Source organism: Miniopterus natalensis, chromosome 9 (genome assembly GCF_054644295.1).
Source record: "Miniopterus natalensis isolate mMinNat1 chromosome 9, mMinNat1.hap1, whole genome shotgun sequence".
Classification (NCBI taxonomy): domain Eukaryota; kingdom Metazoa; phylum Chordata; class Mammalia; order Chiroptera; family Miniopteridae; genus Miniopterus; species Miniopterus natalensis.
Window position 1 is genome coordinate 57,533,545 of NC_142089.1, and position 8,775 is coordinate 57,542,319.

At 39.1% G+C, this 8,775-nt stretch overlaps 1 pseudogene; it reads left to right on the forward strand.

Moving 5' to 3' along the window:
• The first annotated feature begins 209 nt into the window (after positions 1–209).
• Positions 210–8,304, forward strand: LOC148092471 (activated RNA polymerase II transcriptional coactivator p15 pseudogene; annotated as a pseudogene).
• Positions 8,305–8,775: the final 471 nt, after the last annotated feature.

An 8,775-nucleotide genomic window follows, 5' to 3' on the forward strand; every position in this document is an offset into this window, starting at 1 on the left:
AAAATTGAGGGGCAATTTTCATAGTTTTGGCTACGGACATTCAGGGTAAGGAGTATAATGGAAATCCCCTGCCTTCCACTAAAGCTGGGACTCCAAAGGTCTAGACCCCTGGGTAGAATGACCCAGAAGCAACTCCCCCAACCCTCACTGCTAGAGTAAACAAGGAAAATGGTCCTGGTTCTGAGCAGTTGGGGAAGAGAATAGGACCCATGTATGGAACTTGTAGCCACAATCTGGCATTGGTGCTGTTTTTCCGCCTAAATTTATATCACCTGAGTAGTGTAAAATCATTACATTATGAAAGCAGAAGGGGCATGGATGGTCAACCTGGAGACTCGTTGAGTGGGAACTTGCCAGAGGGTCTCCAGCCTAACCCAGGGTAAAGGGTACCTGGCATTTGTTTCCCGCCCTCCCTTGTGTTAGCAAGGTGATGACAGTTCATTTGTTCCAGCAAGGAAGGAAATCAGTGTAACTCACCTGGCTCTGATTTCTTGCTCAATTCCTTGTTCAGTAACCTGCTGATTAAAAATTTACTTCTCATAGAGATATTTTTACAGGCTCGAAATATATTACTGAGTGAATACCAGAATTTTGATGGTTATATAAATTGGCATTCTACTTTATATACCAGTCTTTCGAATCCAGTGGTGTGTCTGTCCCCAAGACACTAGTTTCTGGGTGCTCCGGCGAGAACAGTTTCTCAGCAGGCAGGGCTGAACACCATACCTCCCTGTGAAGACCTTTGTAAGTTGCTGCCATTGCTGGTACAGCTTTCCTGGAGGCCATCAAGTCAGGCCACCAGTCCATTCCTTCTGAACAACTGTAGGACATTTCTCCCCAAAGCTAGAACACTCAAAAGAAGTTTTTTGTTTTTTTTTTCCTACAGAATTTCTATAAACTAAGAGCAAATCAGGCATGCTATCTCTGGAAAGAGCACTGTCCTAGGAGTCAGAAGAAGTAGGTTTACATTCCACCTCTGCTACTTACTAGCTTGGTGGTTATGGGCTCTTTAGACAATTTCATCATCTGTAAAATGAAGTTGATAATATTTATCTTACAGTATAATCATGGAGATTAAATAGAATAAAATATATAAATATGTCTAACATAATGCCTGGCATTTAATAATAAATGACAATAAATGTTAGTTACCTCCTTGCTTCCTTCCACTACTTTTTCATAATACATTTTAGAATTTTTTTCCCCTCCTCCCATCAAGTTTGTGTGCGGAAGGGCTGGTGGTTGTTTTGCTGCTGATGATAATCACAGTAAGGAGAAGAGTAATATAGAAATATCAGTGCCAGCTTTATCAAGGAAATTTGGTTTTCTAGATTTTTTTCTTGCCCTCCCAAAAGAGGAAAGGAAACTGCAGAGAAGACTGAGAAATAGTGGCCATAGAAATATGAGGAAAGGGTGATGTCCTAGAGGCCAAGGGAAGAAGGAATTTCAAAGAGGGAGTGATCAAAATATTTTAGAGGGTCAAACCAGTTCATATGTTGTAGAGAAATAAAAAATAAATAAAAACTGAAAACTTTCTGTTTGACTTAGTAACTTGGAGGCTGTTGGTGGGCTTAGCAACAGCGTTTCAGGGGCCTGGGTGGGAAATGGGTTTGAAACAGGGTGAGGCGAGAGAGGGAGAAAAGGAAGTAGACCAGGGGAGTTTGGACAAACGTTTTCAAGTCTGGCTCTGAAAGGAAGGGAAGACATAAGGCAGGGGATCTAGGAGGATATGAGATTGGGAAGGTTTGTTTGCTTAGGTAGGAGACAACTGTAGAAATTAAAATACTGGATGGGGTAGAGACAATAGAGAGGGAAAATATAAGGTACGGAACACAGGGTACACCGAAGAGGTGGAAGAGGCTGGGACCAGGGCTCGGGTGGAAAGGTGAGCCCTAGAAGGAGGTGCGCCTGTTTCATTATAGCAGGAAAAGGCAGGGTGTAGACGCAGGCTCACTATGGATTTGGAGCCAGGAGGTTGGAGCTGTTTTCTCCGTGAAGAAGGAATCTAAGCTGTCTTCTGAGAGTGAAGGAGGAGGGAGGGGGAGGGTTAGATGTTGGAGGGAAGTGGACAGGGTCAGAAAAAGAAAGCATCAGGGGCATGGAGGGGAAAACTGACCAGGGAAACGCAGTAAAATTGCAGAGCAGGGCTGTGGGCCCAGCTGAAACGGATCACTCTGAATCTGCACTGGTACCAACATGTAAGGCTCTGTGGTTTTCTTCAGGCACTGTGGAGGAAACAGCTGGGTTTTCCTGTCATGTTCTACAATGATGTGCTGCTGGTAAGTACTTCAAAACTGCTTTAAGGGTTGCGATGGGAGGACCCTTGATTTGTAGTAGGGGTGTAAGTATTGCCGCCATAACAGACTTCAAGCTACCGACGTGATGTCTCTGAACTCGGTCTTGGGATGAGATGCCCAGTGGCACACTGACACTGTTTTCCCACCATGCAGACATAATAGACTTAAAGAACCAAAAGCACATAGAAATAGTAGAGTAAAATAATTAAGAAGTAATGAGTTTTTATTTTTTTACTACCTTTGTTTTTATATAATTTCCTTAATTATATAAAATTAACATAATTTTATATTATATTATATATATTAATATATTATATATATTAATTTTTAATAATAACTATTTTAATACCTGGTGTGTAAAATCCCTGAAAATTTTAGAACCTGGTCTCTTGGGACAGCCTGAGCTAGCTCCTGCATACCACTGGTTGTAGGAAACCAAGTTGAAATGGCCTACACTCAGGGTTGGGTAGGGTTGAGGGGAAGGGAACTGAGACATAAATGACAACATTGCTTTCCCGATGGACTCTGTTGGGCCTGGCAGAGGAGGCCTGAGTTCACTAAGAATGGGGGCTGGAAATGATTGAAAAAGTTTGACTCTAGGGAAAGGATGGGGGTGTTAGGTGGGACATGAATCAAGGGTCAAACAATTCAAATTTGGAGTAGTTACCAAGTTTGTATCTATTTTGCAACCCTGAGTTTTCTCTCATTAAACTATAAATACAGGTCTGATGGAGTAGGTTGCCATAGACTGGGAAGAGGAGAGCAGTGAGAGTGCCTATGAGTCCAGGGGCAGGAAACCTGGGCCGCCTGGATAATGTCAGAAGAAAGTCACCTCTACGAAGGCAAACCCAGCCGGGAGTCTTGCTGTTCGAAGTTTCCCTGAGCAGTGTTTTGATATAGGTTGGCAGGGAGATAACTTGGGGGAATGGAAGGTCTTTTTGGTTCTAAAATTACACTATAGGAATGAAGGCCTGTACCTAAATTTCTTCTTTCAAGTAGCTTACTAAATAAACTAGACAAAATGTTTTTATTTTTTCTCAAAAGTCTTTGCAGCCCTAGCCAGTTTGGCTCAGTGGTTAGAGTGTTGGCCTGTGGACTGAAGAGTTGCTGGTTCAATTCCAGTAAAGAGCACAAGCCTACGTTGCAGAATCAATTCCCGGCCCTGGTGGGGGAGCATGCAGTAGGCAACCAATCGATGAGTCTCTCTCACATGGATGTTTCTCTCTCTCTCTTCTCCTCCCTTCCACTGTCTCTAAAAAAAAACAAACAAAAAACAATTGGAAAAATATCCTCAGGTGATGATTAACAACAACAAAAAAGTCTGCATAAAGTACAAGGATAATTTTCAGTTCTGTTCAGCACATTCTTCTGGTATTGGCAAGTCACTTTCTATAAGAGAGCTAACACATTAATGGCGTCCATTTGACTTTTATAATCCTGACTAGGTGTAATTCAGAATCATTTTTGGTGTGAGATACCTCAGCAGGCAGCATTTTCACTCTTTTCAGAGAAAATATTATAAAGAGTGGTTGTATTGTCAACATCTCCCTGTTTATAAAAATCCTGCCTCTTTGGGCTATAGTTGCAATTACAAAGGCATTTAGAGATTTTATTATATTTGATCAGGTTTTAGAAATAGTAACAAGAAAAAGAGGAGAATCTAGGGAGAAAATAGGCAAATTTATTAACAATAAGAAAAAAGGCATATGTTAGGTAGCAGTTTCCAGAGCAGCTAAGTTATGGAGAGAGGTGAGAAGTTGGGGAAGGGGGACAAGGCAAACATATAGTTGGCAAGACAGGACATTTAAAAAAAAATACCATGTACTGTCATCACCATTTCATGAAAGGTATTTTAATATTAGATAAGTAGTAAGAAAAGAATCTTGGAATAAAAGCTAGTCCTTTAAAAAATAATACATTTAGTTTATGAGAAAACTCAGTACATTGATTTTATTTTCCTCATTTAGGGTTTAATAGGGAAAACATTTTCATGAACGTTTGTAGGGCACTGATATTTGAGTTTTTAAAAATTTACTGATTCTTTCTTCTATCTTTTTTTTTTAAAAAAAACAGAGCCCCTATTACATTTTTTTAATATCTTTATTGATTTCAGGGAGAGAGAGAGATAGAAACATCAATGATGAGGAGTCATTGATCGGCTGCCTCCTGCAGGCCCCCGACTGGGGATCGAGCCCGAAACCCTGGCATGTGCCCTGACCAGGAATTGAACCGATATCTCCTGGATTCTAGGTCGATGCTCAACCACTGAGCCACGCCCATCGGGGTTCTTCTACCTTTTTGATAAATCCTTAATATTCTACTATGAAAGGAAAAAAGTAAGAAAAAATAAAAATATAAGGAGCATGTGATGTTTATAGTTTTAAAAGGCAGTTTTCTTTGCAAAGCTAAAAGAACTGCAGGGGTTTCCCATGGCCCTGATAGGAAGAAGAAGGATGTGATTGGGAGCAGTCATGATTCCATGTATTGTAGTCTGGCAAAATGGGGATAGCATGGCTTTCAGAGCTGGGCCAGGCCTAAACAATGAAACATCTGAAAAAGAAATAAAGAAAACGATCTCATTCACAATAACATTAAAAACAATAAAATACTTGAGAATAAATTTAACCAAGGAAGTGAAAAACCTATAGGATGAAAATTATTCAAAGAAATTGATGAAAGACTTTGGTGAAAGAAATTGTAGAAACACAAACAAATGGAAATATATTCCATGTTCATGGATCAAAACAATTTATATTGTTGAAATGTCCATACTACCCAAAGCTGTCTATAGATTCAAAACAATCCCTATCAAAATTCCAATGGTATTTTTCACATAATAGAGAAAACAATCCTAAAATTTGTATGGAACCACTAAAGACCCTGAACAGCCGAAATGATATTGAGAAAGCCAAAAGTATCATGCTTCCTGATTGCAAACTACAGGGTGGGGCAAAAGGGGGCTTACAGTTGTGAGTATGCAAACACAAAGTTTATTCTTATATTATTTATTAATTTTTGTATTATTTTCTACATGGACAATTGTAAACCGACTTTTGCCCCACCCTGTATACTACAAAGCTATCGTGATTAAAACAGTATTGTACTGGTGTAAAAATACATAGATCAATGAAACAGAATAGAGAGCCCAGAAATAAATTCCTGCAAAAATGGTCAACTAATTTGTGACAAGGGAGCCAAGAACACTCAATGGATAAAAAACAGTCTCTTCAATAAATGGTGTTGGAAAAACTGGATAACCACATGCAGAAAAATGAAATTGGACCCTCATTTTACACCACAAAAATTAATTCAAAATGAATTAGACTTAAACATAATTAAGAAGTACAAATTGATAGTTAGAAAATAGTCATGGGGATATAAAATACAGCATAGAAGTTATAGTCAATAATACTGTAATAACTCTGTATGGTGCCAGGTGGGTACTTAAAATATTGGGGAGATCACTTTGTAAAGTATATAATTGTCTAACCACTACACTATACACCTAAAACTAATACAAAATAATACAGAATATAAACTGTAATTGAAAAATAAAATTAAAAATAAAAGAAAATAAGAGATAACAAGTGTTGGTGAGGATGTGGAAAAAAGGAAACACTTGTGCCCTGTTGGCAGGAATGTAATTTAGTTCAGCCACTATGGAAAACAGTATGGAGGCCCCTCAAAAAATTAAAAATACAGCAAGTTCTTATTTAACATTGTGATATGTTCTTGGTACTGTTTGGAGACCCATGCTGGACCTTGCTCCAGTGTGTAGGTGTTTTAACATATGTAATGATCATGAAGGTTCTGTTTGTTCTAGAAAACATGCACCTCAGAGATGAGGTACAATGATAGGGAATGCATGGCCTAAGAAAATAAATATTACATGATATATGTTTTTAAAAATGAGGGTTGCTGCTTAGGTAATAATCTTGTAGTAATTTCCCCAAGAAGCTCATTAAGCCTGGGTGTCAAATTACTGGGCAGCAGCACTGTATTTCATCAACAATTGACCTGGAGTCCTGAAAGGCCATTAAAATTAAAAGAAGAACCTAATCTCTTCTGTAAAATCAGTACGGGGTTCTCACTTACACTTCTAAAAAAATTATTTCTATCCAAATTAACTAATCAGTAATATAATGTTAAGGCAATTATATTAGACATTGTTTCCAAGAGATTGAATTACATCAAATTATTCCCATGTTGGCTTAGATCTCCAGGCCAGGTATTTTCCAAGGGCCATGTGTTATGAATATTTGTGCTACATCTGGGTTCCTGTGGGCCAGAAAGGGGTACTCAGTCATAGCGTGCATTAAGCCTATATACACAAGCTACACTGTAATGGACAACAGTAAACTATTTTGGTGCAATGAGGAAAAGTTAAAGAGGCTAATACCAGGGTTGGGAAAGGAGGAAATTCAACTACCAGCAGTAAAACATTAAAAAAATTATTTCTAGAACAAGTGGTAAAGTATAAATGAATGAACAAATGGATATATATAAGTGAGCAATGTGTCTAGAATGCTTTTTAAAAGCACATGCTTTCCAAGCTCAATAGCTGAGCATCTTCACCAGCATCACATCACATGTATACATATAAATCCAAATTTTAAAAAATGATTTGTTTTTCTCAGTAGGCAGAATTCAATATATTTGAAAATAATAATTTTGCAACTTGATAAAAGCAGGGAGAAGCTAGCTCTGCTAGTCTAAGAAATGAAGAACTGCATCCCACCTTTCTCTGTGTGAGTCAGTTGTTGCTTTAACCATTTCACGCCAGATATGTCAGCGAGTGTTCTAGACTCTGGGTATTACTGTCCTGAGGTCTGGAGCAATGTAATCCTTTCCCAGAAAGGAAAGAAATTCTGTTGTTTCAGTGCTTGATATGAGGTAGCTTGTTAGCTATATGCTATCTAATTTAATTCTCCTTAATAGTTTCATTGGTAGGGAGATTCAAGTTTTGCCAATGAGAAAACTGAGACCCAGAGGGCTCAAAAGTTTTGCCTAAGTTTTGTGACTAATTTTCACAGAGAACTCAGGCTCCTCAAAGCCCCCTAGTGCATTTCATACGCCTCTCAGCTGCCTCTCCTGGCACAAAACCCACGCTGTAAGAAACTTCTGTAACGTGTGATTCCACTGATGGGAAGGACACCAAGCCCAGATTAGCAGGAAACGGTTGCTGTGTGGAGGGGCCACAACACGGAAGGCCAACCCAAACAAAAAACTTCTTTTGACTTTCAAGGAAGGTTTGGATTTAAATCTAGCAAACAGTTCCTGAGTACTTTCTATGTTCAGACCCTGTGCTATAATAACTCTGTTGTCACAACAAATGATTTTATTGATATGCACTAGAAGTTTCATATTTTTTTAAAAAATGATTGCACCCTATGGTTAAAGGACACTTTGGGAATTTTGTCTGTATCTCTCCTCGGGAAGGGATGTGATTACTGCCTAAAAGCAAGCTCAGTCTCGAGCGAGAGAGCACAGGGCTTTGCAGGAGCAGGAGCAAGAGCAGGAGCAGGAACAGGAGCAGGAACAGGAGCAGGAGCAGAGCAGGAGCAGGAGCAGAGCAGGAGCAGGAGCAGGAGCAGGAGCAGAGCAGGAGCAGGAGCAGGAACAGGAACAGGAACAGGAGCAGAGCAATACCTAAATCAAAGGAACTTGTTTCAGCTCTTCTGGCAGCGATTCTGACAGTGAAGTTGACAAAAAGTTAAAGAGGAAAAAGCAAGTTACTTTAGAAAACCCTGTAAAGAAGCTAAAGGCTTGTGAAACTTCAAGAGCCCTGACAACAGCAGACACGATAACATGTTTCAGACCGGGGGAAACAAGGCGCGACAGCGTTCGGGACTTTAAAGGAAAAGTTCTAATTGATGTTAGAGGGTATTGGATGGATCCAGGAGGTGAAATGAAACCAGAATGGAAAGGTATTTCTTTAAATCCTGAGCAATGGAGCCAGCTGAAGGAACAGGTTTCTGACATTGATGATGCAGTAAGAAAACGGTAAAATCAAAGCCATATAAAACCTGTACTATTCTGGTTGTTTTAATCTGGTTTTTTACATTGGCTTTTTTGTTTTCTAAACATTGTCTTCCAAGCTATTGTATATTTGCATGGCAGAACAATTCATAACAATACTGTTTTTAAAATATGCATCATTAAAAATGTTTTGAATGAAGTTAATTGTCAACTTTATTAAGGAGGATTGCTTTGTGCAAGTAATACAGCCCGCCCTCCCCCCAAAAACCCCAAACTCATTTGAAAGCCCAAACATCAGCTTGTAGACCTTTATTTTGTTCTTTCCTTTAATCAAGCTCAGTGTTTTTCTGTCTTTACTATGACTAAGAATTAGAGCTGTATACCCATTTTAGAAAATTTTCAAGGATGATTTTGAGATGTGTGATGTTGCATCTTCAGGCTGACTTTTAAACCCAGCCCCTGCTTCAGATATGACCCTTGGGCAGAAGAGGACTGGGGA